General features: G+C 52.7%; 1 protein-coding gene across 1 annotated transcript in view; it reads right to left on the bottom strand.

Moving 5' to 3' along the window:
* The window catches only part of pax7a (paired box 7a), a 273,084-nt gene that overhangs the window by 39,979 nt on the left and 206,610 nt on the right, over positions 1-26,495 (bottom strand). The window lies entirely within an intron of this gene.

Here is a 26,495-nt window from a genome sequence, read left to right as displayed (position 1 = left end):
GGAGGAGGAGGTTACAGAGATAGGGAGGAGGAGGTTACAGAGATAGGGAGGAGGAGGTTAGAGAGATAGGGAGGAGGAGGTTACAGAGATAGGGAGGAGGAGGTTACAGAGATAGGGAGGGAGGAGGTTAGAGAGATAGGGAGGAGGAGGTTAGAGAGATAGGGAGGAGGAGGTTAGAGAGATAGGGAGGAGGAGGTTACAGAGATAGGGAGGAGGAGGTTACAGAGATAGGGAGGAGGAGGTTACAGAGATAGGGAGGAGGAGGTTAGAGAGATAGGGAGGGAGGAGGTTGCAGAAATAGGGAGGAGGTTAGAGAGATAGGGAGGCGGAGGTTGCAGAGATAGGGAGGAGGAGGTTACAGAGATAGGGAGGGAGGAGGTTAGAGAGATAGGGAGGGAGGAGGTTACAGAAATAGGGAGGAGGTTAGAGAGATAGGGAGGGAGGAGGTTGCAGAAATAGGGAGGAGGTTACAGAAATAGGGAGGAGGAGGTTAGAGAGATAGGGAGGGAGGAGGAGGTTACAGAGATAGGGAGGGAGGAGGTTACAGAGATAGGGAGGGAGGAGGAGGTTACAGAGATAGGGAGGGAGGAGGTTAGAGAGATAGGGAGGGAGGAGGAGGTTACAGAGATAGGGAGGGAGGAGGTTAGAGAGATAGGGAGGGAGGAGGAGGTTACAGAGATAGGGAGGGAGGAGGTTAGAGAGATAGGGAGGGAGGAGGAGGTTACAGAGATAGGGAGGAGGTTACAGAGATAGGGAGGAGGTTGCAGAGATAGGGAGGGAGGAGGTTAGAGAGATAGGGAGGGAGGAGGTTGCAGAAATAGGGAGGAGGTTACAGAAATAGGGAGGAGGAGGTTAGAGAGATAGGGAGGGAGGAGGAGGTTAGAGAGATAGGGAGGGAGGAGGTTAGAGAGATAGGGAGGGAGGAGGAGGTTACAGAGATAGGGAGGGAGGAGGTTAGAGAGATAGGGAGGGAGGAGGAGGTTACAGAGATAGGGAGGGAGGAGGTTACAGAGATAGGGAGGAGGTTGCAGAGATAGGGAGGAGGTTGCAGAGATAGGGAGGGAGGAGGTTAGAGAGATAGGTATCACCATCATGGTGGTGCTGCAGCCACCATGGTGTTTTGAAGGGTTCCGTAAACCATGGAGCCCCCACCACCCCCCTCCCGTCGGGACGAAGCCTCAGGGCCTGGGGACAGTTAGCTGGAAGCAGCTGGTGGGGCCCAGTCTTTGATCAAGGTCTAGATTTTGCTCCATCGTTTATGTGAAAGGTTGATGTGAGTGGAAGACAAGAGCTTGTGTTTAGACAAGAGTGGGAGATACAAAGAAAGAAAGACTTGCATTTCTATAGCGCCTTTCACAACCTCAGGACATCCCAAATGCTTTACAGCCAATGAAGTACTTTTTGAAGTGTAGTCACTGTTGTAATGTAGGAAACGCAGCAGCCAATTTACTCACAGCAAGCTCCCACAAAAAGCAATGTGATAATGACCAGATAATCTGTTTTAGTGATGTTGATGGAGGAATAAATAGTGGCCCCAGGACTCCGGGGAGAACGCCCCTGCTCAACTTCGAAATAGCACCATGGGAATTTTTACGTCCACCTGAAAGAGCAGATGGTTTAACGTCCCATCTGAAAGATAGCAACTCCGACAGTGCAGCACTCCCTCAGCACTGCACTGGGAGTGTCAGCTTAGATTTTCTGGAGTGGGACTTGAACCCACAACTTTCTGACTCAGATAGACGAGAGTGCTACCCACTGAGCCACGGCTGACACACGGGGAATATTGATGCTATGAAACAGATACAGGATCTCGAAGGGCGGCAGCCTATCACTCTGACAGTACAGATTGCTTGGAGGGCCGGTCAGTACTTGTGTTCCGGCACTACAGGCCACTAGTGTGTTCACTGAATAACCTTACGGCATCATATGCACACAGCATGTTAACACAATATACCGAGAATATGGAACCCCATGGTTTCTCCAGTTGCATTGCCAGTGTCAGAGTCCCTGATCCCAGACCAATCCAAACATCACCAAATCAGCCCATTACCAGAAACCCAAATGACCTCAGCACTGACTCTTGCAGTGAACCTATGCTGTAATATTGTAGTGATAGTGTAGTTCATTACATGATCCCAGCACTGTAATATTGCTGTGATCTTTGTATGATTCCAGTACAGTTAGTTCGCTCTATGTGGTCTGTACAGGTCCATGCACCAGTTTCTGTATCACTGATAACGGGGGCAGTGATGGTGGAGAGAGTGCACAGTATTGTAAGCCAGAAATATAATCAAATCGTTCCAACTACATCACAACAGTGAACACAAACCAGGACTGGGTTATTAGATGCAACTGCAGAATGACACCAAAAGAAAATTATATATACCACTCTCGAATACTCCTCCTAACGTTCCATAAGACTCCTCTCCCTATAATGTTCAGTTGTTGTAAAGCTCTCCCTATGTAATGCTTCCCTCTATATGACACTCCCCTCAATAGAACCCTCTCCTTTAAATAATGTGCCCTTCTATATAACACAACACCCTATATACTGTAATGCTCACCTCTATCTAACATGTCCCTCTAAAACGCTGCACTGTATATAATACTTTCCTCCATATAATGACCTCCTAATTTAAGTCCTGTTCACCCATCACCCCTGTGCTCGCTGACCGACATTGTCTCTCGATCCCCAATGTCTCAAATTTAAAATTCTCATCGCTGTGTTCAAATCCCTCCATGGCCTCACCCCTCCCTATCTCTGTAACCTCCACCAGCCCCACAACCCTCCAAGATCTCGGCGTTTCTCCTACTCTGGCCTCTTGTCCATCCTCCGCTCCCTTCGCCCCACCAATGGCGGCCGTGCCTTGAGCTCTCTGGCCCCAAGCTCTGGAATTCCCTCCCTAAAGCTCTCCGCCTCTTCACCTGGCTCTCCTCCATTAAGATGCTCCCTAAAACCTTCCTTTTAGACCAAGCTCTTGGTCACCCGTCCTAATATCTCCTTAAGCGTTTTTTGTCTGAAAACGCTCCTGTGAAGCGCTTTGGGACATTTAACTACGTTAAAGTTTCTATCTAAATGCAAGTTGTTGTTGATTATATTCCTGTTTCGCTGATCTAATTCTGCTGATCACAATGGGCACTGGATCAAACAGCCCAGCTTTATCTGAATTCTGCTGTTAAAATCACCCCTGAATTGTGGAGCATTAATCTCCCGTGGTCTTAGGTCCTGTGATCAATACCCCGGAGTGAAGTATGATCAGGGATCATTACAAAGCTGGATGTAGTCCACAGTGAGTTATACTACACATCTGGGAGAGACCAGAGAGCTCTTACCAATCCCTCTCTACCCATCTATTACTTTATATAACACTGAACAGACACAGCACAGGCCCTGGGTGTAAATACTGGATCAAAATAATAGCCGTTTGTAGATGTGAATGTAGAGTCTCTCACTGGGTTTGTGTAGAGATAGCGAGAGAGAGAGAGAGAACTGTGATAAACATTATCTCCGACCCTAGGGTGTGATTCTGTACCCGGGAGAATCGGAGCACACAGCAGCTGTTTCTCAAACACTTTCTATTCATGTTTGTGATCCAATAATGACAAAGGGAAGCTGGTGTATTAATTAAAATACTGTGTGTGTTACTGTACTGATAGTACTGACACCAGCCACCCCACGGGCTTGCGAGACGAAGGCTCCACTCAGTGGGGTACTGAGACAAACAGGCCAGCAAGATCCCAGGTTCCAGCTCTGCTCCGTGCCGAGTTAGTGTATCTCGGCTGGGCTGGGTGTTGAGGTTCTAGAATTTGTTTCAGTTCCCCCTGGGTTACTGGAAAAATCAGCTGGGATTCCAGCTCAGAAAAGCTGCCGTGCGTGCGGATGTTGGACAAAAACAGAATGGGTACGTGCTATAACGCCCCTCCCCGCTCCCCGGGGGTGAATACCTTGCTAATGCGATTGAAGCTCACACATGAGCAATGGGCATTCAACATGGCAGGAGAGAGAGTCAGCACCTTCAGGAGAGGAGGGGACCTGAACCCCAGTGAGAGTCAGCACCTTCAGCAGAGGAGGGGACCTGAACCCCAGTGAGAGTCAGCACCTTCAGGAGAGGAGCAGACCTGAACCCCAGTGAGAGTCAGCACCTTCAGGAGAGGAGGGGACCTGAACCCCAGTGAGAGGCAGCACCTTCAGCAGAGGAGGGGACCTGAACCCCAGTGAGAGGCAGCACCTTCAGCAGAGGAGGGGACCTGAACCCCAGTGAGAGTCAGCACCTTCAGGAGAGGAGCAGACCTGAACCCCAGTGAGAGTCAGCACCTTCAGGAGAGGAGGGCACCTGAACCCCAGTGAGAGTCAGCACCTTCAGGAGAGGAGGGGACCTGAACCCCAGTGAGAGTCAGCACCTTCAGGAGAGGAGGGGACCCGAACCCCAGTGAGAGTCAGCACCTTCAGGAGAGGAGGGGAGCTGAACCCCAGTGAGAGTCAGCACCTCCAGGAGAGGAGGGGACCTGAACCCCAGTGAGAGTCGGCACCTTCAGGAGAGGAGGGGACCTGAACCCCAGTGAGAGTCAGCACCTTCAGGAGAGGAGCGGACCTGAACCCCAGTGAGAGTCAGCCCCTTCAGGAGAGGAGCGGACGTGAACCCCAGTGAGAGTCAGCAGCTTCAGGAGAGGAGGGGACCTGAGCCCCAGTGAGAGTCAGCACCTTCAGGAGAGGAGGGGAGCTGAACCTCAGTGAGAGTCAGCACCTTCAGGAGAGGAGGGGACCCGAAACCAGACCTGAACCCCAGTGAGAGTCAGCACCTTCAGGAGAGGAGAGGACCTGAACCCCAGTGAGAGTCAGCACCTTCAGGAGAGGAGGGGACCTGAACCCCAGTGAGAGTCAGCACCTTCAGGAGAGGAGGGGACCTGAACCCCAGTGAGAGTCAGCACCTTCAGGAGAGATGGGGACCTGAACCCCAGTGAGAGTCAGCACCTTCAGGAGAGGAGGGGACCTGAACCCCAGTGAGAGTCAGCACCTTCAGGAGAGATGGGGACCTGAACCCCAGTGAGAGTCGGCACCTTCAGGAGAGGAGCGGACCTGAACCCCAGTGAGAGTCAGCACCTTCAGGAGAGGAGGGGACCTGAACCCCAGTGAGAATCAGCACCTTCAGGAGAGGAGGGGAGCTGAACCCCAGTGAGAGTCAGCACCTTCAGGAGAGGAGGGGACCTGAACCCCAGTGAGAGTCAGCACCTTCAGGAGAGGAGGGGACCTGAACCCCAGTGAGAGTCAGCACCTTCAGGAGAGGAGGGGACCTGAACCCCAGTGAGAGTCAGCACCTTCAGGAGAGGAGCGGACCTGAACCCCAGTGAGAGTCAGCACCTTCAGGAGAGGAGGGGAGCTGAACCCCAGCGAGAGTCAGCAGCTTCAGGAGAGGAGGGCACCTGAACCCCAGTGAGAGTCAGCACCTTCAGGAGAGGAGAGGACCTGAACCCCAGTGAGAGGCAGCACCTTCAGGAGAGATGGGGACCTGAACCCCAGTGAGAGTCAGCACCTTCAGGAGAGGAGGGGACCTGAACCCCAGTGAGAGTCAGCACCTTCAGGAGAGGAGCGGACGTGAACCCCAGTGAAAGTCAGCACCTTCAGGAGAGGAGGGGAGCTGAACCCCAGTGAGAGTCGGCACCTTCAGGAGAGGAGGGGACCTGAACCCCAGTGAGAGTCAGCACCTTCAGGAGAGGAGCGGACGTGAACCCCAGTGAGAGTCAGCACCTTCAGGAGAGGAGAGGACCTGAACCCCAGTGAGAGTCAGCACCTTCAGGAGAGGAGGGGAGCTGAACCCCAGTGAGAGTCAGCACCTTCAGGAGAGGAGGGGACCTGAACCCCAGTGAGAGTCAGCACCTTCAGGAGAGATGGGGAGCTGAACCCCAGTGAGAATCAGCACCTTCAGGAGAGGAGGGGAGCTGAACCCCAGTGAGAGTCAGCACCTTCAGGAGAGGAGGGGGCCTGAACCCCAGTGAGAGTCAGCACCTTAAGGAGAGGAGTGGAGCTGAACCCCAGTGAGAGTCAGCACCTTCGGGAGAGGAGGGGACCTGAACCCCAGTGAGAGTCAGCACCTTCAGGAGAGGAGGGGACCTGAACCCCAGTGAGAGTCAGCACCTTCGGGAGAGGAGGGGACCTGAACCCCAGTGAGAGTCAGCACCTTCAGGAGAGGAGGGGACCTGAACCCCAATGAGAGTCAGCACCTTCGGGAGAGGAGGGGACCTGAACCCCAGTGAGAGTCAGCACCTTCAGGAGAGGAGGGGACCTGAACCCCAGTGAGAGTCAGCACCTTCCGGAGAGGAGAGGACCTGAACCCCAGTGAGAGTCAGCACCTTCAGGAGAGGAGGGGACCTGAACCCCAGTGAGAGTCAGCACCTTCAGGAGAGGAAGTGACCTGAACCCCAGTGAGAGTCAGCACGTTCAGGAGAGGAGGGGACCTGAACCCCAGTGAGAGTCAGCACCTTCAGGAGAGATGGGGACCTGAACCCCAGTGAGAGTCAGCACCTTCAGGAGAGGAGGGGACTGAACCCCAGTGAGAGTCAACACCTTCAGGAGAGGAGGGGACTGAACCCCAATGAGAGTCAGCACCTTCAGGAGAGGAGGGGAGCTGAACCCCAGTGAGAATCAGCACCTTCAGGAGAGGAGGGGACCTGAACCCCAGTGAGAGTCAGCACCTTCAGGAGAGGAGGGGACCTGAACCCCAGTGAGAGTCAGCACCTTCAGGAGAGGAAGTGACCTGAACCCCAGTGAGAGTCAGCACGTTCAGGAGAGGAGGGGACCTGAACCCCAGTGAGAGTCAGCACCTTCGGGAGAGATGGGGACCTGAACCCCAGTGAGAGTCAGCACCCTCAGGAGAGGAGGGGACTGAACCCCAGTGAGAGTCAGCACCTTCAGGAGAGGAGGGGACCTGAACCCCAGTGAGAGTCAGCACCTTCAGGAGAGGAGGGGACCTGATCCCCAGTGAGAGTCAGCACCTTCAGGAGAGGAGGGGACCCGAACCCCAGTGAGAGTCAGCAGCTTCAGGAGAGATGGGGACCTGAACGCCAGTGAGAGTCAGCACCTTCAGGAGAGAAGGGGACCTGATCCCCAGTGAGAGTCAGCACCTTCAGGAGAGGAGGGGACCTGAACCCCAGTGAGAGTCAGCAGCTTCAGGAGAGATGGGGACCTGAACGCCAGTGAGAGTCAGCACCTTCAGGAGAGAAGGGGACCTGAACCCCAGTGAGAGTCAGCACCTTCAGGAGAGGAGGGGACCCAAACCCCAGTGAGAGTCAGCACCTTCAGGAGAGGAGGGCACCTGAACCCCAGTGAGAGTCAGCACCTTCAGGAGAGGAGGGGAGCTGAACCCCAGTGAGAGTCAGCACCTTCAGGAGAGGAGGGGACTGAACCCCAGTGAGAGTCAGCACCTTCAGGAGAGGAGGGGAGCTGAACCCCAGTGAAAGTCAGCACCTTCAGGGGAGGAGGGGACCTGAACCCCAGTGAGAGTCAGCACCTTCAGGAGAGGAGGGGACCTGAACCCCAGTGAGAGTCAGCACCTGCAGGAGATGAGGGGAGCTGAACCCCAGTGAGAGTCAGCACCTTCAGGAGAGGAGGGGACCTGAACCCCAGTGAGAGTCGGCACCTTCAGGAGAGGAGGGGACCTGAACCCCAGTGAGAGTCAGCACCTTCAGGAGAGGAGGGGACCTGAACCCCAGTGAGAGTCAGCACCTTCAGGAGAGGAGAGGACCTGAACCACAGTGAGAGTCAGCACCTTCAGGAGAGGAGGGGACCTGAACCCCAGTGAGAGTCAGCACCTTCAGGAGAGGAGGGGACCTGAACCCCAGTGAGAGTCAGCACCTTCGGGAGAGATGGGGACCTGAACCCCAGTGAGAGTCAGCACCTTCAGGAGAGGAGAGGACCTGAACCACAGTGAGAGTCAGCAGCTTCCGGAGAGGAGGGGACCTGAACCCCAGTGAGAGTCAGCACCTTCGGGAGAGATGGGGACCTGAACCCCAGTGAGAGTCAGCACCTTCAGGAGAGGAGGGGACTGAACCCCAGTGAGAGTCGGCACCTTCAGGAGAGGAGGGGACCTGAACCCCAGTGATAGTCGGCACCTTCAGGAGAGGAGGGGACCTGAACCCCAGTGAGAGTCGGCACCTTCAGGAGAGGAGGGGACCTGAACCCCAGTGAGAGTCGGCACCTTCAGGAGAGGAGGGGACCTGAACCCCAGTGAGAGTCAGCACCTTCAGGAGCGGAGGGGACCTGAACCCCAGTGAGAGTCGGCACCTTCAGGAGAGGAGGGGACCTGAACCCCAGTGAGAGTCAGCAGCTTCAGGAGAGGAGGGGACCTGAACCCCAGTGAGAGTCGGCACCTTCAGGAGAGCCAATCGCTCAGTTGGGCAGGCATTTGAATAGAAGCTTACCAGACACGGTAAGGAGACAGTGGAAGGGCCTGGCAGATATTCTGATATCAGACGCTATCAAATGGGATAGACATTTGTCCTGGGTGGCAGAATAAATCGGCAGCTGGTTTTATACTCCTTTTCAGAAAAGGGAATCAGGTGGGTTAAAAACTCGCTGCCGCTTCGCTATCGCCTGTTTGGTGCTGATACCGGTAATGATTTCCCTCTCCCTGCAACACACACAGGCTGAATCTGAAATTCTTCGTACATTTAGGTGTGAGCATGTTTCGAGCTTTACAAACATGACAACCACTGGAACAGCTGCTCTCTGTTACAAACTGCGACCGATTAATGAGAGGTTAATACTTCACATTAAAGTTTCATTTCAAAAAACCTTCAACACAAATTTATTCTGAGAATCTGTCAGTCTCCGAGTTCAGATTCACCAACAAGTATTAAAAAAACCGCTTTCCATGCACAGCTTGCCAGATATTCGAGCAGTGAATGAAACCGCTGAGTTTAACAGTGGAAGCATAGGTCTGTTATGAATCTGCACCGCAGATTGAAGAGAAAACCCAGAGCAGGTTCTGAGTGGCAAGCGGTTTTGAGCGAGAACAGTGGGGAAGAGGCAAAGTGAGAAATGTCAAAGCAAATTGCTGTTGACAGAGTTAATAACTGCACCTTACAGACATAATTACATGTAAATAAATAGTGAAATAGGCTCAGCTGGAGTCTGAGTGAAGACGAGCAGCCACTTGGAGCAGTCACCAGCTGACAACTCCAAGTGGGAACGGTTTAACCCTGAGAGTGCCAACCCTGAGTTGGCATAGGTTTAACCCTGAGAGTGCCAACCCTGAGTGGGCATGGGTTTAACCCTAACTGTGCCAACTCTGAGTGGGCATGGGTTTAACCCTAAGATTGCCAACACCAAGTGGGAACGGTTTAACCCTGAGAGTGCCGACTCTGAGAGGGCACGGGTTTAACCCTGAGAGTGCCGACTGAGTGGGCACGGGTTTAACCCTGAGAATGCTGACTCCGAGTGGGCACGTGTTTAACCCTGAGAGTGCTGACTCCGAGTGGGCAAGGGTTTAACCCTGAGAGTGCTAACTCCAAGTGGACTCGGGTTTAACCCTGAGAGTGCCGACTCCGAGTGGGCACGGGTTTAACCCTGAGAGTGCTGACTCCGAGTGGGCACGGGTTTAACGCTGACTGTGCCGACTCCGAGTGGGCACGGGTTTAACCCTGAGAGTGCTGACTCCGAGTGGGCACGGGTTTAACCCTGAGAGTGCTGACTCCGAGTGGGCACGGGTTTAACCCTGAGAGTGCTGAATCCGAGTGGGCACGGGTTTAACCCTGAGAGTGCTGACTCCGAGTGGGCACGGGTTTAACCCTGAGAGTGCTGACTCCGAGTGGGCACGGGTTTAACCCTGAGAGTGCTGACTCAGAGTGGGCATGGGTTTAACGCTGACTGTGCCGACTCCGAAAGGACACGGGTTTAACCCTGAGAGTGCTGACTCCGAGTGGGCACGGGTTTAACGCTGACTGTGCCGACACTGAGTGGGCACGGGATTAACCCTGAGAGCGCCAACTCTGAGTGGGCATGGGTTTAACCCTGAGAGTGCTGACTCTGAGTGGGCACGGGTTTAACCCTGATTGTGCTGACACCGAGTGGGCACGGGTTTAACGCTGACTGTGCCGACTCTGAGTGGGCACGGGATTAACCCTGAGAGTGCTGACTCTGAGTGGGCACGGGTTTAACCCTAAGAGTGCTGACTCCGAGTGGGCATGGGTTTAACCCTGAGAGTGCTGACTCTGAGTGGGCATGGGTTTACCCTGAGAGTGCCAACTCCGAGTGGGCACAGGATTAACCCTGAGAGCGCCGACTCCGAGTGGGCACAGGTTTAACCCTGAGAGTGCTGACTCTGAGTGGGCACGGTTTTAACCCTGAGAGTGCTGACTCCGAGTGGGCACGGGTTTAACCCTGAGAGTGCTGACTCCGAGTGGGCATGGGTTTAACCCTGAGAGTGCTGACTCTGTGGGGGCACAGGTTTAACCCTGAGAATGCTGACTCCGAGTGGGCACGGGTTTAACCCTGAGAGTGCTGACTCCGAGTGGGAACAGGGTTAACCCTGAGAATGCTGACTCTGAGTGGGCACGGGTTTAACCCTGAGAGTGCTGACTCTGAGTGGGCACGGGTTTAACCCTGATTGTGCTGACTCCGAGTGGGCACGGGTTTAACCCTGAGAGTGCTGACTCTGTGGGGGCACAGGTTTAACCCTGAGAATGCTGACTCCGAGTGGGCACGGGTTTAACCCTGAGAGTGCTGACTCCGAGTGGGAACAGGGTTAACCCTGAGAATGCTGACTCTGAGTGGGCACGGGTTTAACCCTGAGAGTGCTGACTCTGAGTGGGCACGGGTTTAACCCTGAGAGTGCTGACTCCGAGTGGGCATGGGTTTAACCCTGAGAGTGCTGACTCTGTGGGGGCACAGGTTTAACCCTGAGAATGCTGACTCCGAGTGGGCACGGGTTTAACCCTGAGAGTGCTGACTCCGAGTGGGAACAGGGTTAACCCTGAGAATGCTGACTCTGAGTGGGCACGGGTTTAACCCTGAGAGTGCTGACTCTGAGTGGGCACGGGTTTAACCCTGATTGTGCTGACTCCGAGTGGGCACGGGTTTAACCCTGAGAATGCTGACTCCGAGTGGGAACGGGGTTAACCCTGAGCATGCCGACTGAGTGGGCACGGGTTTAACCCTGAGAGTGCTGACTCCGAGTGGGCACGGGTTTAACCCTGACTGTGCTGACTCTGAGTGGGCACGGGTTTAACCCTAAGAGTGCTGATTCCGAGTGGGCACGGGTTTAACCCTGAGAGTGCTGACTCTGAGTGGGCACGGGTTTAACCCTGACTATGCTGATCGCAAGAGGGCATGACTTTAACCCTGAGAGTGCCAACTCCAACAGAGCATGGGTTTAGCCCCAAGAGTGCTGACTCTGAGTGGGCATGGGTTTAACCGAGAGTGCCGACTTTGAGTGGGCATGGGTTTAACCCTGAGAGTGCCGACTCCGAGTGGGCATGGGTTTAGCCCTGAGAGTGCCTACACACACACTCATACATAGCCCTACACACACATACATACAGACCCACACAAACAGACGTTCAAACACTCACGCACACTCAGATTCTCACACAGACAGATCCACAAAAGCATAGACACACACACGTATTCATAGAGACCCAAACAATCATTTAGACATACACACAAATATACATACACAGATAGATACATAGAAACATACATACTGTACACACTCACACACAAGTACACACTCACACACACATGTACACATTCATACGCACACACATACACACTCCCATACACCCTCACACAATGTACACACTCACAAGTGGATCTCCCATGCAGCTGCTTACAGTGGGTTTGCGGTTACCCTGCTGTATAATAGGGCCGTTACCATTAAGTGTGATAGGAGCTAAGTGTGATTCTTCTACACAACGTGTTTTATTTATATAATAAACCTCCTAATGATCCCTCAATGGCTCAGTGCCTGGTGTAATACTGAGCCAGACAGGAGGGGAGAAATCAGTCAGTGATTGCCCTCCTGATCGGTATCCAGTGACCCCCCTGCTAGAAGGAGTGCGCGTGACAGAGACTGTGTGTGAGTGTGTATGTACGCGACATGCACATGTGTGTGTGGCGAGCACAGCATCAGGCTTGCATGTGAAGACTTTCCTAGTGAAATAGCCTGCTGGCACCCACTGCGCAGGGGCACCTGGGAAAGATGAAGGTGTTAGGGGGCCTGCAGTGCCTGTGGAGCCTGTGCCCCACCAAGGAGCAAGCAAACCCTGGGAAAGAAGAAAGAAAGACTTGCATTTCTATAGCGCCTTTCACGACCACTGGATGTCTCAAAGCGCTTTACAGCCAATGAAGTACTTTTGAAGTGCAGTCACTGTTGTAATGTAGGAAATGGGGAGATGGGGAAGACCAGACAGAAGGAGCTTCGGGGAGAGTGAGCGCAGAGGGTGTGAAGGGGGTGCTCTGTGAGCCCACACCACAGCTCGCCATGAAACTGCTGCCGATGTTGTGATGATCTGGAATGCACTGCCCGAAAGGGCGGTGGAAGCTGATTCAATAATAACATTCAAAGGGGATTTGGGTAAGTACTTGAAGGGAAAAAACATTAGAGCTATGGGGAAAGAGCAGGGAGTGGGACTAATTGGAGAGCTCTTTCAAAGAGCCGGCACAGGCACGATGGGCCCAATGGCCTCCTTCTGGGCTGCATCATTCTATGACTTTGGAATCAAAGAATCAGGTGGCGATTGCAGCAACAGACTGTGGTGTTGATTGTGATCTTGCTCGATTGGTGAAAGAGTAAACACTCTCACAGCCCCGCAGATCCACAGTGAATAACAATAGTGGCTAACAGTGAATTTTACACTTTAACTCTGCTCCGCAGAGTCATCTGCAGTCCCAGGGTGAGAAAAGGAAGGAGCCAGGGCTCGGAGGAGGCCAGGGATTAATCACAGGGCCCGCCCCTGTCAGTCTGGTATTTGTAACTAACGGAAAGCACATGCGGCCAATTGACCTTTCTGTCTCGAGCAGGCTTTCGATATCTGTCTGTTTGTCACCACATCATCATCCCTGACCCACCGCCTGTTGTACAAGAAGCATTAAAGAATCAGAGGGCTCGGAGCCAGGCAAACAGAGATAGAGAATGGCTCTGGGAGTGCTCGATGGGGGAGGGAACTTGAAGAGTGAGGGAGAGCGAGGGAGGGAAGAGAGAGAGAGGGAATGTGAATGAGGGATAGGAGGGAGGGATGGGAGGGAGGAATGGGAGGGAGGGATGGGAGGGAGGGATGGGAGGGAGGGATGGGAGGGAGGGAAGGGAGGGAGGGAAGGGAGGGAGGGAAGGGAAGGGAGGGAGGGAAGGGAGGGAGGGATGGATGGGAGGGATGGGAGGGATGGGAGGGAGGCATGGTGGGCGGGAGGAAGGGAGGGAGGAAGGGAGGGAGGGATGGATGGTGGGAGGGAGGGAGGGATGGCGGGCGGGAGGGAGGGAGGTATGGTGGGAGGGATGGAGGGAGAGGGAGAGAGGGAATGGGAGAGAGGGAGGGTGGGAGAGTGAGGGACGGCAGGAGAGAAGGAGAGAGAGTGAGGGAGGGTGAAAGAGGGAGAGAGAGAGTGTGAGGGAGAGAGAGAGGGAGGAGAGTGAGGGAGAGAGAGGGAGGGAGAGGGAAGGAGAGGGTTGGGAGGGAGAGTGAGGGAGGGGGGGAGGGAGGGAGGGAGAGTGAGGGAGGGAGAGTGAGGGAGGGAGGGAGGGAGGGAGAGTGAGAGAGGGAGGGAGGGGGGAGGGAGAGGGGGAGGGAGAGGGGGAGGGAGAGGGAGAGGGGAGGGAGGGGGAGGGGGAGGGGGGGGGAGGGGGAGGGGGGGGGAGGGAGGGAGTGTGAAGGAGGGAGTGTGAAGGAGATAGAGGGAGAGAGAGGGAGGGGGAGTGAGGTAGAAAGAGAGAGTGAGGGAGGGAGGTGGAGGGAGAGAGAGGTGGAAGCAGAGGGAAGGGAGAGGGAGGCGGAGGGAAGGGAGAGAGAGGAAGGGAGAGGGAGAGAGGGAGGGAGAGAGAGGATGGGAGAGAGAGGATGGGAGAGAGAGGAAGGGAGAGAGAGGAAGGGAGAGGGAGAGGGAGAGAGGGAGGGAGAGAGAGGATGGGAGAGAGAGGAAGGGAGAGAGAGGATGGGAGAGAGAGGAAGGGAGAGGGAGAGGGAGAGGGAGAGAGGGAGAGGGAGGGAGGGAGGGAGAGAGAGGATGGGAGAGAGAGGAAGGGAGAGAGGGGAAGGGAGAGAGAGAGAGTGTTATGTCTGTGTATCTTAATGTTGTGTCCTTCAATAATCAGACCAAAAGACTGCAGGGAAAGATTCAACAGGTGTTTACTGAATGAGGGTTACTCTAGAACTAACTGTACAGATCACTACTCAGGGTTTATATACAGGTGTGGTCACTGCTGGTACTACAGTATACAGGAGCTGTAAAAAGTAGTTCTCTCCCTTAAGGTATATACACATTACATACATTACAATTCCTCCCCTTTCAGATTAACAGTACCATAATACTCATTTAACAATTAACATTGTTAATATACAATGTTTTATGAAAATAGTCCATTCATATATTCAGTCTCTGGGGAGGCTTCCTGATTCTTTCTGGATAATGCCTTTCCCGAGTGTCTCGCTCTTGGTGCGGAGGCGTTTCTAGCACCCTGTCTTCAGTTGATTCATCAGCTTCCAATGCTATTATTTCTGAGGTAGATGCGACCTGTACGTCGGGTTCCTCACCAGGTACGTATGGCCGAGACATGGGGTTGATTCGTTCCTGTGACTCTAGGATCTGGTCAGCATGGCATCTCACAATGTTCTCCCCAACATCCACTGTGTACATTAGTGGCCCCTGCCGTGTGCATATCGTTCCTGGTTGCCATTTCTCTGTTCGGTAGTCGCAGGCCAAGACTGGTTGCCCTACATTGAAGCTCCTTGTCGGCTTCTCATTGATGTGCTGGAATTGCTTACTCTCAACATCTCTTCGTACATTTGGTCTGAGCAAATCCAGACGAGATCTCAACCTTCGGTTAAAGAACATCATGGCCGGGGCCTGGTTGGTGACTGCATGTGTCGCATTTCTGTAGGCTAACAGGAAATTGTCCACCTTATGTTGCAGTGGAATGTCGTCATCGCACATGGCCTTTACTGCTTTTTTAAAGGTTTGTACGAACCTCTCAGCCAATCCATTTGTGGCTGGATGATACGGGGCGGATGTGTAATGCCTTACCCCATTCCTTTTCATAAATCTTCGAAACTCTTCGGACACAAACTGTGGTCCGTTATCAGAGCAAATCTGCTCTGGCAAGCCGTTCCTGGCAAAAATGGTCCGTAGGACTGCAGTAGTTTTCTCCGTGGTGGTGGAGGACATTTTGATCACCTCAGGCTATTTCGAGTGCGCATCCATGGCTATTAAAAACATTGAGTCCATGAATGGACCAGCAAAATCAATATGCACCCGTTGCCATGGAGATGAGGGCCACTCCCATGGGTGTAGAGGGGCATGTGGTGGTGCATTTTGGACCTTCTGGCATCCTGAGCAGCTCTTGGTCAGGTCCTCGATTTGCTGATCGATCCCCGGCCACCACACATAAGCCCTAGCAAGGCTTTTCATTTTCACCCCTCCCAGATGACCTTCGTGAAGCTCATTGAGCACTCTCTCCCTTAACTTGGGTGGAATTACCACTCAGGATCCACACATCAAGGTCCCCTGGCATACTGACAGCTGTTCTCTTCTGGATGAGAATGCTGGCAACAGTGAGTCGCCATGTGCTGGCCATCCCTTCACCATCAAATCATATACCCGAGACAGTGTCGGGTCATTTCGGGTCTCCTTCTCTATATCAGCGTTAGTTACTGGCAAGCATTCAATTATAGTCGAATGAAATATTTCGACAGGATCCACTGCTGGTGCTTCCTCCGCAGTAGGCAGTGGCAGGCGTGATAGCCCATCAGCGTTTCCATGCTGTTTCATACCCTTATACTCGATTTCATATTGGTGCGCCCCTAGAAAAAGGGACCATCTTTGTAGCCGTTGCGCAGTCATCACCGGAACGCCCTTCTTTGGATTAAAGATGGAGACAAGTGGTTGGTGGTCAGTCAGCAAGGTGAACTTCTCCCCGTGCAGATAGTGATTGAACTTTTTCACTCCCCACACTAGGCTGAGGGCCTTCCTGTCAATCTGGGCGTAGTTACGCTCGGCTGAGGTTAGTGACCGAGACGCAAAGGCTACTGGCCTCTCCGAGCCGTCCGGGAATTTGTGCGACAGCACCGCTCCAATGCCATAGGGTGATGCATCACACGCCAACCGAATTGGTAGTGCTGGGTTGAAATGAGCCAACACCTCTTTTGATGTGATCAATGCTTTGCTCTTCTGGAAAGCTCGTTTACATTCGTCACTCCACTTCCATGGTACCCCTGTTTGCAGTAGGGTGTTCAGTGGGTGTAGTACGGTAGACAAATTCGGCAAGAACTTATGGTAGTAGTTCACCAGCCCGAGGAACGACCTCAGTTGTGACACATTTTCCGGTGCTGGAGCCTTGACTACTGCCTCAATCTTTTCAGGGGACTTATGTAACCCCTCTTTATCAATAACGTGGCCACAATACGAGATCTGCTTCTGGAAAAACTCGCATTTGTGGCGATTAGCTCGGAGCCCATATTCCTTCAATCTAGTGAGCACCTGCTCCAGGTTGGCGAGGTGATCACTGTCATTTTCGCCCGTGACCAGGATGTCGTCCAAATAACACTGGGTCCCTGGAATCCCTTGCAGGACTCATTCCATTGCCCTTTGCCAAATAGCCGGAGCTGATGCTACCCCGAACACCAGCCGGTTGTATTGGTAGAGACCTTTATGAGTGTTGATTGTGAGGTACTGTTTTGAGGCTTCTTCTACCTCCATTTGCAGGTACGCCTGGGCCAGATCAATCTTAGTGAAGTGTTTCCCTCCAGATAGCGAGGCGAAAATATCTTCAATCCGCGGAAGCGGATATTGTACAGTGTGAAGGACTGGGTTCACTGTCACCTTAAAGTCCCCACAGATGCGAACCTTCTTTGGTTCCCCAGGCATATTACTCAACGACCTCTTCATTACAGGAACGATGGGTGTAGCCCACTCGCTGCAGTCCACTTTGGACAGTACTCCTGAATGTTCCAAACCTTCCAGCTCTGCTTCGACGGCTGTGCGGATTGCATAAGGTACCGGTCTGGCCTTAAAAAACTTTGGGCTTGCATTTTCCTCTATTTTGATCATCGCTGTTATGCCTTTTAGTGTTCCGAGTCCCTGCTGGAACACTTCTTGTGCGTCAGTTAGCATTTTTGACAGTCGTCCAGGTGTGACGTCGTCATCCTTTTTGGCATCTACAGTCAGTGCTTGTATGGAATGCCAATCTAGCTGTATCTTCCGGATCCATTCACGTCCTAGTAGTGGTGGTCCTCCATCTGGCAATACATATAGGTCCATTTTTGGTGTTTCCTTGCCGTTATATATAACGTTCACCCTTATTTTTCCTTTGGGGTAGACTTTTTGCCCCGTGTACGTCTTCAAGACAATCTTTGTATCTCTCAAGGGTATATGTGAGAATAGCCGCTTGTAGTCCCTTCGGTTTATGATGGTTAGGGCTGATCCTGTGTCCAATTCCATTTTCACTTGGACTCCTGCTATCTTGAGCATGACCCAGATAGTTTGGTGATCCTCCATTTTGATCACATTATGGAGTTTCAGACAACCCAGCTCCTTGCTTCCGGAGTCTGTATCACTCTTCTGTTCGTCTGAACTACTCTCCGTCACCTTATGTACCTTCTTGTACTTCTCCTGTGGAGATTTCTTGCTGCTGGTTTTCTTTCCCGACCTGCAGACTCTTGCTATGTGTCCTACTCTTCCACACTGTCTGCACACTTTGTCCTTGAACCAGCAATCATTATGGTCGTGTGTTGTTCTGCCGCAGCGATAGCACTTCACTGTTCCGTATGACATTTCATTTGTGCCATATTCTTGCGGTCTCCATTGTATCTCTGCAGCGCCCCGTGCTGCTGCTTCATGTGATATTGCAATGCTGAAAGCCTTGTCCAGCGTAAGATACTTTTCTGATAGAAGCCGTTTCTGGGTTCCTTCACTTTGAAGCCCACACACAAACTTGTCCCTTAAAGTATCTGCTAGTCCCGTTCCAAACTGGCAGTGTTTCGATAGCTTGCGCAGTTCCATTAAATACTCAGCATTACTTTCATCTTTATGCTGGTTCCTTTTGTGAAACTTAAATCTTTCTGCTATCAGCAGCGGTGTGGGGTTTAAGTGGTCCTGTAGGATTGACACTATGTTTTCAAAATCCTTTTCTACTGGCTTCTCTGGGGTTACTAGGTTTCGTAGTAAGCCATATGTTTTTGCACCCATTGAATTTAACAATACCAGCGCTTTCTTGTCATCTGGCACTTCATTCGCCTTGCAGTATACTTCTATGCGTTCGACATATGTCGTCCAATCTTCGACTTCATTGTCGAACGCAGTGATACTGCCACTTGTAGTGTATGTACCTTGAAGAAGGAACTATATTCTGCAGCCCCTGTATACTGCAGTACCAGTAGTGACCACCCCTGTATATAAGCCTGTGCAGTAACTTTGTATAGTAGTTCCAGTTTTGTCTCCATTCAGTAAACACCTGTTATAACCAACTTCTGCAGTCCGTGTCTCAATTACACACGGACATTACATTGGCGACGAACAGATCCGAACTTACCTACAGTTCTGCACCACCTCACGGGGATCCATCCCTGAAGCGAAGTTATTAGAGGTCGAAGCCAGAAGGAAGAAATCCCCCAAAAAACCAAACAAACAGAAGAAACGGGCGCTGACCGTGGGCAGCCGCCCTTTGATTCATCGAATTTGAAGATTTGCAGGAAAGGCTGTCGAGAGCTGGGCTTGGTTATCCAGTCTATGGTGTTCCAGCTAATCGGGCTGGTGGCAGGTAGTACACTGATCCTTCCTGGGCTGCGGCGGGCTAGAGCTCGATCGGGTGGCTTTTCAACGGGGCCGAGCAGCGTTGTCGGGAAGAGGAGAGAGAGAGGGTGGAGCACACAGGGCGCGGCCTGTGCTATGAAGCCGGGCAGCGTACAGACCCGAGAAGAGGGAGGGAAGTGTCCCATAGGGTCTGCTCTGATGATGGGAACAGTAATTAAAATAAAAGAAAAAGAAATTAGAAGCGCAGAAAGCTGCGAGGAGCTGCAGTTTGCCACGGGGACCGCGGAGAGCGGCGTTGGGGAAGCGGGGGGAAGCGCGCGAAGACCATAGGGCGTCGCCATCAAGGCATAAAAACGCCAGCAACAGCGCTGGCAGCAGCGGAAAAGGCAGAAAGTGCGGGAGGTGCCATCTTAATCCAGCGGGGAAGAAGGCAAAGTGCGGGAGGCGCCATTTTGTTCAATCGGGGAAGAAGGCAAAGCACGGGAGGCGCCATCTTAGATCTCCAAGATGCCGAAGACTGGCAATATCACTGCCTTCGATAATGCAATAGAAGACTGGACCACGTATGTGGAAAGAGTCGAAGTATATTGCAAGGCAAATGAAGTAGCCGATGAGAAAAAGGCATCGGTACTACTAAACTTAATGGGCGCAAGAACGTACGGTCTATTGCCGAACCTGATCACTCCAGTCAAACCAATGGCGAAGAGTTTTAACAAAATTGTTGATATCCTACAGGAACACCTAAATCCTACACCGCTGCTGATAGCAGAAAGATTTAAATTCCACAAGAGAAATCAGCATAAAGATGAGAGCAATGCTGATTACCTTACGGAACTACGCAAGCTATCAAAGCACTGCCAGTTCGGAGCAGGACTGGCAGATACCCTACGGGACAAATTTGTCTGTGGACTCCTGAGTGAAGGAACCCAGAAGAGGTTACTCTCAGAGAGAGAGCTGACACTAGATAAGGCTTTCAGCGTGGCAGTATCATATGAAGCAGCAGCAAGGGGAGCTGCGGAAATACAGCAAAAGCCACAGGAATACGGCACCCATGAAATGACACGGGGATTTGAAAAATGTTATCGCTGCGGCAGAACAACCCATGACCAGAAGGACTGCTGGTCCAAGGACAAAACATGCAGGCAATGCGGAAAGATGGGACACATTGCACGAGTTTGCAGGTCCGGGAAGAAGACTAACGACAACAAAAAGACTACTAAGGAACAGTACAGGAAAGTACAAAAGATGATGGACAGTAGTTCCGAAGACCAGAAGAGCGATAGTGAATCCGGGAACAAGAGACTAAGCTGTCTCCAACTATACAATGTAATCGCAAAAGAGGATCACCGAACCATTTGGGTCACCCTCATGATAGCAGGGTCCCAAGTCAAAATGGAATTGGATACAGGATCAGCCCTGACCGTCATGAATCGACGAGACTTCGAGCGGCTATTCTCACACATACCCTTGAAAAACACATCCATTGTCTTGAAGACATATACGGGGCAGAAAGTATACCCCAGAGGGAAAATAAGGGTGCCTGTCGAATACAACGGCAAGGAAATACAGAAATTGTATCTGTACATACTGCAAGATGGTGGACCACCGTTATTGGGACGTGAATGGATCAGAAAGATAAGTTTAGACTGGCACTCCATTCAGGCAGTGACTGTGGCTGGTAAAAAGGATGACGACGTCACACCTGGACGATTGTCAAAAATCTTAGCTAACGCTAAAGAGGTATTTCAACAAGGACTGGGAACTCTTAAAGGTGTAACCGCCTCGATAAAAATAGAAGAGAATGCAATTCCCAAGTTTTTCAGAGCAAGACCGGTACCGTATGCAATTCGCCCAGCCGTCGAGGCAGAGCTGGAGAATGCAGGCGTGTTATCTAAGGTAGACTGGAGCGAGTGGGCGACACCCATTGTTCCTGTCATGAAGAAAACGTTAAACAATAAGTCTGAGGAGCCAAGGAAGGTTCGCATCTGTGGGGACTTCAAGGTGACTGTGAACCCAGTCCTTCACACAGTACAGTATCCTCTTCCGAGGATAGAAGATATTTTCGCCTCACTATCTGGAGGGAAACGTTTTACAAAAATTGACCTAGCGCAAGCATATTTGCAGATGGAGGTTGAAGAATCCTCTAGGAAATATCTCACGATAAACACTCACAAAGGTCTTTACCAGTATAATCGACTGGTATTCGGAGTAGCATCAGCTCCGGCTATATGGCAAAGAGCGATGGAACAAGTTCTGCAAGGGATTCCGGGGACTCAGTGTTACTTGGACGACATCCTAGTGACAGGTGAAAATGACAGTGAACACCTTGCCAACCTAGTGCAGGTGCTCACTAGACTAAGAGAACATGGGCTACGAGCCAATCGCCCCAAGTGCGAGTTTTTTAAGAAACAAATATCGTATTGTGGCCACGTGATTGATGAAGAGGGGTTACATAAGTCCCCTGACAAAATTGAAGCGGTAGTTAAGGCTCCAGCGCCTGAAAATGTGTCGCAACTGAGGTCATTCCTCGGATTGGTGAATTACTACCATAAGCTTTTGCCGAATTTGTCCACAATTCTGCACCCACTGAACACCCTGCTACAAACTGGAGTAGAACAGAAATGGAGCGATGAATGTAAGCGGGCCTTTCAGAAGAGTAAAGGCCTGATCACTTCAAGAGAAGTATTGGCTCACTACAACCCATCACTACCGATAAGACTGGCGTGTGATGCGTCTCCCTACGGCGTTGGAGCGGTACTGTCACATAAATCCCTTGATGGTTCAGAGAGGCCGATAGCTTTTGCGTCACGCTCGTTAACTGCAGCCGAGCGTAACTACGCCCAGATTGACAGAGAGGCCCTCAGCCTGGTGTGGGGGGTGAAGAAGTTCAATCACTACCTGCACGGACAGAAATTTACTCTACTAACTGATCATCAACCTCTTGTCTCCATTTTCAACCCTCAGAAGGGCGTCCCGATAATGACAGCACAACGGCTACAGAGGTGGTCCCTTTTCCTAGGGGCACACCAATCTGACATCGAGTACAAAGGAACTAAACAGCATGGGAATGCTGATGGATTGTCGCGCCTACCGTTGCCGACGGTGGAAGAAGCACCTGCAGTGGATCCTGTGGAGATATTCCACTCGACCATAGTTGAATGTCTACCTGTGACGAATGCAAACATAGAAAAGGAAACACGAAATGACCCGACACTCTCCAGGGTCTATGATTTAACGGTGAAGGGATGGCCAGCACATGGCGAACCACTGTTGCCAGCATTCTCGCCGAGAAGAGAACAGCTGTCAGTGTGCCGAGGAACCTTGATGTGTGGATCCAGAGTAGTAATTCCACCCAAATTGAAGGATAGAGTGCTCAATGAGCTTCATGAGGGTCATCTGGGAGGGGTAAAAATGAAGAACTTAGCCAGAGCGTTTGTGTGGTGGCCGGGAATCGATAGAGAAATCGAAGAGATGACCAAGAGCTGTACAGGATGCCAGAAGGTCCAAAACACCCCACCACAAGCCCCTCTACATCCATGGGCGTGGCCCTCATCTCCATGGCAAAGGGTACACATTGATTTTGCTGGTCCATTTATGGACTCGATGTTTTTAATTGCGGTGGATGCACATTCAAAGTGGCCAGAGGTAATAAAAATGTCCTCAACCACCACAGAAAAAACTATCACAGTCTTATGAACCATATTCGCCAGAAGTGGGCTGCCTGAACAGATTTGCTCCGACAATGGACCACAGTTTGTGTCTGAAGAGTTCCGGAGGTTCTTAAAGAACAATGGTGTTAAGCATTACACATCCGCCCCATATCATCCAGCCACCAATGGATTGGCTGAGAGGTTCGTTCAAACATTCAAGAAGGCTATCAAGGCAATGTGTAATGAAGACATACCCCTACAACACAAGGTGGATAACTTCTTGTTTGCCTACCAGAATGCGACACATGCGGTTACCAACCAAACTCCAGGCATGATGTTCTTCAATCGAAGACTAAGATGCCGCTTGGATTTGGTTAAGCCAAACATCAGAAGAGATGTGGAGAACAGGCAGTTTCAGAATATGAATGAAAGGCCAACTAGGCATTTCAAGATAGGTCAACCAGTTTTGGCCCGGGACTACCGCACAGAGAAATGGCAGCCAGGAACGATCTGCACACGGCAAGGACCTCTAATGTATACCGTGGACGTTGGAGAGAGCATTGTAAGATGCCATACTGACCAGATTCTAGAGTCACTGGAAAACGTTTAAACTACACCACGATCCTATACACCTGGTGATGAAACCGAAGTACCAATTGCATCTACCTCAGAATCGGTGATATTGGAAGCAGACGAACCAAACAACAACGTTGATCCCGAATCAACTTTGCCAGAAGAACCTGATACCCCAAAGAGGTGTTATCCGGACAGAATCAGGAAGCCTCCTCAAAGACTGAATTTATAATTGATTAACTTCAGCTAATGTATCTAGCAACTGTAATTGTAAATATGTTATTTAATTATTAATCGAATGTTATGTACTGTTTAGCTAAAAGGGGAGGAATTGTAGTGTATGTACCTTGAAGAAGGAACTATATTCTGCAGCCCCTGTATACTGCAGTACCAGTAGTGACCACCCCTGTATATAAGCCTGTGTAGTAACTTTGTATAGTAGTTCCAGTTTTGTCTCCATTCAGTAAACACCTGTTATAACCAACTTCTGCAGTCCGTGTCTCAATTACACACGGACATTACACCACTCTTCGGCATTTTTGGGTGTGGTTAGACTGGCTTAAAATGGCGTCTCCCACGCTTTCCTTTCTTCCCCGCTGCGGCTTAAAATGGCGTCTCCCGCGCTGCTGCCAACGCCGCTCTCGGCGGTCCTCGTGGCAAATGGCGACGCCCTGTGGGTTTCGTGCGCTGCTCCTGCGCTGCTGCCAATGCCGCTCTCTGCGGTCCTCGTGGCAATGGCAGCGGCTCGCGTTTTCCTGTGCGCCTCTCTCCCCCATTGACGCTGCTCGGCCCTTGACCACCGGCTGCGCTCTGCTCTCTCTTGTCTCTCTCCCCCGTTGACGCCGCTCGGTCCTGAACACCGGTTGCACCCTGTGCGCTCTGCCCTCTCTCTCTCCCCCGTCAACGCTGCTCGGCCTTTTTCTGTGCCACTCGGTCGGGCTCTAGCCCGTCGCTGTCTGGGAAGGGTCTACGCAGTACCTGTTGCCAGCCCGTTTCGCTGGACCAGCGTGACTGGAAAGCCAAGCCTGGCTCTCGACAGCCTCCCCTGCGATGCTCAAATCTCCGCTGGATGACTGGGCGGTTGCCCGTGGTCGACGCCCGTGCTTCTGGACTCGACCTCCTTCCACTGTTCTCCAGGAGCGAATTCCTGGGAGGTGATGCAGAGTTGCAGGTAGGTTCGAATCTGCGTCGTCGCCAATGTTATGTCCGTGTGTCTTAATGTTGTGTCCTTCAATAATCAGGCCAAAAGACTGCAGGGAACGACTCAACAGGTGTTTCCTGAATGAGGGTTACTCTAGAACTAACTGTACAGATCACTACTCAGGGTTTATATACAGGTGTGGTCACTGCCGGTACTACAGTATACAGGAGCTGTAAAAAGTAGTTCTCTCCCTTAAGGTATATATACATTACATACATTACAGAGGGAGAGAGAGGAAGGGAGAGAGAGGGAGGGAGGGAGACAGGGAGAGAGGGAGGGAGGGAGGGAGAGAGGGCGGGAGGGAGAGAGGGAGAGAGGGAGGGAGGGAGGGAGGGAGAGAGGGAGAGAGGGAGGGAGGGAGGGGAGGGAGGGAGAGAGAGACGAGAGAGAGAGGGAGGGAGGGAGGGAGAGAGAGAGAGAGAGGGAGGGGGGGAGAGAGAGAGAGAGGGAGGGGGGGAGGGAGAGAGAGAGGGAGGGGGGGAGGGAGAGAGGGAGGGAGAGGGAGGGAGAGGGAGGGAGAGGGAGGGAGAGGGAGGGAGAGGGAGAGGAGGGAGAGTGAGGGAGAGAGTGAGGAGGGAGAGAGCGAGGGAGAGAGCGAGGGCGAGAGTGAGGGAGGGAGGGCGAGAGTGAGGGAGGGAGGGCGAGAGTGAGGGAGGGAGGGCGAGAGTGAGGGAGGGAGGGCGAGAGTGAGGGAGGGAGGGCGAGAGTGAGGGAGGGAGGGCGAGAGTGAGGGAGGGAGGGAGGGAGAGAGTGAGGGAGGGAGGGAGGGAGGGAGAGGAAGAGAGAGGAAGAGAGGGAGGGAGAGAGAGTGGGAGGGAGGGAGGGAAAAAAGAGGGAAAGGGAGGGAGGGAGAGTGAGGGAGGGGGAGGGGAGAGGGAGAGTGAGGGAGGGAGGGTGAGAGAGGGATGGAGGAAGGGAGGGATGGAGAGAAATGGAGGGAAAGGGAGGGAGAGAAAGGGAGGGGAGGGAGGGAGAGGAATGGAGGGAAATGGAGTGAGGGGGAGAGGGAGGGAGGGAGAGGGAGGGAGAGGGAGGGAGGGGGAGAGGGAGGGAGAGGGAGAGGGAGGGAGAGGGAGGGAGGGAGAGGAAGGGAGAAGGAGGGAGAAGGAGGGAGAAGGAGGGAGAGGGAGGGAGAGAGAGGGAGAGGGAGGGAGAGGGAGGGAGAGGGAGGGAGAGAGAGGGAGAGAGAGGGAGAGAGAGGGAGGGAGAGAGAGGGAGAGAGTGAGGGAGAGAGTGAGGGAGAGAGTGAGAGAGGGAGGGAGAGAGAGGGAGAGAGTGAGGGAGAGAGTGAGGGAGAGAGTGAGGGAGGGAGGGCGAGAGTGAGGGAGGGAGGGCGAGAGTGAGGGAGGGAGGGCGAGAGTGAGGGAGGGAGGGCGAGAGTGAGGGAGGGAGGGCGAGAGTGAGGGAGGGAGGGAGAGAGTGAGGGAGGGAGGGAGGGAGAGGAAGAGAGAGGAAGAGAGGAGGGAGAGAGAGTGGGAGGGAGGGAGGGAAAAGGAGGGAGGGAAGAGGGAAAAGGAGGAGGGAAGAGGGAAAAGGAGGGAGGGAAGAGGGAAAGGGAGGGAGGGAGAGAGAGGGAAAGGGAGGGAGGGAGAGTGAGGGAGGGGGAGAGGGAGAGTGAGGGAGGGAGGGTGAGAGAGGGATGGAGAGAGAGGGAGGGAGGGATGGAGAGAAATGGAGGGAAAGGGAGGGAGAGAAAGGGAGGGAGGGAGGGAGAGAATGGAGGGAAATGGAGTGAGGGAGGGAGGGAGGGGGAGAGGAGAGGGAGGGAGGGGGAGAGGGAGGGAGAGGGAGGGAGAAGGAGGGAGAGGAAGGGAGAGGAAGGGAGAGGAAGGGAGAGGAAGGGAGAAGGAGGGAGAAGGAGGGAGAAGGAGGGAGAGGGAGGGAGAGGGAGGGAGAGGGAGGGAAGAGAGTGAGGGAGAGAGTGAGGGAGGGAGGGCGAGAGTGAGGGAGGGAGGGCGAGAGTGAGGGTGGGAGGGAGAGTGTGAGGGAGGGAGAGGAAGAGAGAGGAAGAGAGGGAGGGAGAGAGGGAAAAGGAGGGAGGGAAGAGGGAAAGGGAGGGAGGGAGAGTGAGGGAGGGGGAGGGGAGAGGGAGAGTGAGGGTAGGGAGGGTGAGAGAGGG

Source organism: Somniosus microcephalus, chromosome 25 (genome assembly GCF_052327205.1).
Source record: "Somniosus microcephalus isolate GS21.2 chromosome 25, FLI_Smic_1.0, whole genome shotgun sequence".
Taxonomy (NCBI): Eukaryota; Metazoa; Chordata; class Chondrichthyes; order Squaliformes; family Somniosidae; genus Somniosus; species Somniosus microcephalus.
This window is presented reverse-complemented; position numbering and strand designations above follow the sequence as displayed.